This window comes from Paramormyrops kingsleyae, chromosome 21, assembly GCF_048594095.1.
Source record: "Paramormyrops kingsleyae isolate MSU_618 chromosome 21, PKINGS_0.4, whole genome shotgun sequence".
NCBI classification, from domain to species: Eukaryota; Metazoa; Chordata; class Actinopteri; order Osteoglossiformes; family Mormyridae; genus Paramormyrops; species Paramormyrops kingsleyae.
In genome coordinates this window covers 5,675,052-5,677,488 of record NC_132817.1, presented here as the reverse complement: position 1 = coordinate 5,677,488, position 2,437 = coordinate 5,675,052, and the positions used below count along the sequence as shown (strand labels likewise).

Here is a 2,437-nt window from a genome sequence, read left to right as displayed (position 1 = left end):
AGGGGGGTTCCTCCTGAAGTCCACGATCATCTCCACTGTTTTGAGCGTGTTGAGCTCCAGGTTGTTAAGACTGCACCAGGCAGCCAGCTTTTTTGCCTCCTGTCTATAAGCAGACTCATCGCCGTCCTGGATGAGGCCGATGAGTATTATGAAGATTTCCGAGGATTATGAAGCAGAAGCAGAGAGAAGAATCCATGACAGGAAACAAGGACCCCAAGAGACCATCCGTAACTTTGCTTTCCAGTACAGGGCACTGTGTCTGCGATGGAAGAATGACATGACAGAGAAGGATGTGGTACTGTACATGCTATTCTGCGTAATTATAATCCCTGTCTGGCAAGCCTACTGAGAGGTACTGCTAAAACTGTGGAAGAGTTAGTGAGAGTAGGAACACTGATTGAACGAGATTGGCAGGAAGTCAAACGCTATCATAATCAGTTCAACCACCCAAGAGCTGACCAACAACATAAACGAACTTCTAGCAAGGTTAGCCATACAAACACCTTACAGATGCAAGGAAGGGTGCCCATTACTTTCAAAGCGCTCACATTACCAATCAGCATCAGGGGGCAGCAGTTTTTGGCAATGGTAGATACAGGTAGTTCTCTCTCATTAATACAGTGTTTGTGTATGTGTGTGTGCAAGCTGTAGCAGGGCACTGTAACAAACACTGGTTTGTTACCAGATGTCTGCAATTATACTCCTGTCCTCTAAGGGTCAGTATGATTTCCTAGAGGACTATAAGGAGCAAGAGCCTATATAAGGGCAAGGGCGGCCATGTTTGTTGTGGCTCAGAATAAAGGAAGTAAGTCCTTATTTGAGGAACGGGAAGCGTTCATGGCTCAATGTAAGATGTTTTTCCTGAATGATATGGATGTATTGTTTGTTTAATTTAGTAACAGTTGTTTGAATGATATAAATGTGTATTTGTTGGGTTTAGCAAAAAGCGGGATGTATAATTTTTTTATTTTCAGAAAGGACTTTTTTTCCCCCTGATTTACTTGCAACTGCCAACCTTCTCTTTCCGGCTTCACGTCCTACCATTGTTTGGACCATCCTCACTGGGAAGAGGACGTTTGGTCTCCACTTTGGACTCTGCTATTCATTTCAGTTGTATGGTTATCCATCTCAACACCAGTTTTCTTGAGTTATTGTTAATTCATTATTTACATGTACATTTGCTGGGGTAATATGCTCACCTTTTTTAGTAAATATTCTTTGTTCTGTGAACTGATGGTGTATTTCTCTTTATGCCACCCTGAAATGTCCCTCCCTACGTATAGTGTGTAATAGGTTGGTTCTGAGGCAGGAATCAGCAGTGTTACATAAGTGGTGCCCGACCAGGGTTTAACAATTCATTGTATCTTGCATTAGTAGTGGTGTTGCCATGACTAGCAGCAGCCCTCAAGTAGAACATAAGAAATTTACAAACGAGAGGAGGCCATTCGGTCCATCAAGCTCGTTTGGGGATAACTTAACTAATAGCTCTGAGTTGTTAAAATCTTTTCTAGCTCTGATTTAAAGGAACCCAGGGTTTTAACTTCTGCTACACTAGTAGGAAAACTATTCCATACTTTAAGTACACGCTGTGTAAAGAAGTGCTTCCTCAAATTTGTTTTAAAATGTTCTCCCGCAAATTTCCACTTATGGCCACGAGTTCTAGTATTTAAACTAATATTGAAATAGCCATTTGGCTGAACAGCATCCAGACCCGTTAGAGTCTTATAGACCTGGATCATGTCCCCCATTAGTCTCCTTTGCTCAAGGCTAAACAGATTCAGCTCAGCTAACCTCTCCTCATAAGACATTCCTCTAAGACCAGGAATCATTCTCGTAGCCCTCTGTTGCACCTTTTCTAAGGCAGCAATGTCCTTCTTAAGGTATGGTGACCAAACCTGCACACAATATTCTAGGTGGGGTCTTACCAAGGAATTATATAAATGTGACATCACCTCCCTTGACTTAAACTCTACACACCTAGATATATAACCCAACATTCTATTGGCCTTTTCTATTGCTTCCCCACACTGGCGAGAGTGGGACATGGAAGCATCAACATACACACCGAGATCTTTCTCGTAATCAGCTACCTTTATTTCAGTGGAAACCATAAAATATCTGTACTTTATATTTCTGCTCCCTGCATGGATTACCTTACATTTATCTGTGTTAGAGACACGGGATGAGTTCCAAGACCCAGACTTCACAGCTGGTCCGTTTGTGACTCGACGAGAACCTTTGCAGGATATTATCCAATCTTTAAGTAATCTTTATGTGTCTGAAGAAGAGGGTGAGGGATCGGAGGAGCATGCTCAACTGCCTTCTAAGGGAAAAGCACCTCTTGCCCCTTTTTCTCCAGAGCAGTTACAGGAGATGTTAACCCGGTTGCAGGTAGTGGAATTGTTGGTGGAGAATATCAACTCTGACTTCAGCACTT

The 2,437-nt window shown here is 42.5% G+C and overlaps 1 long non-coding RNA gene across 1 annotated transcript; it reads left to right on the top strand.

Moving 5' to 3' along the window:
• The first annotated feature begins 798 nt into the window (after positions 1-798).
• LOC140581533 (uncharacterized) lies at positions 799-1,230 on the top strand. The gene is made up of 2 exons (XR_011984624.1): positions 799-847; positions 975-1,230. It is a non-coding gene; the product is annotated as an uncharacterized lncRNA (long non-coding RNA).
• The last annotated feature ends 1,207 nt before the right edge of the window (positions 1,231-2,437 follow it).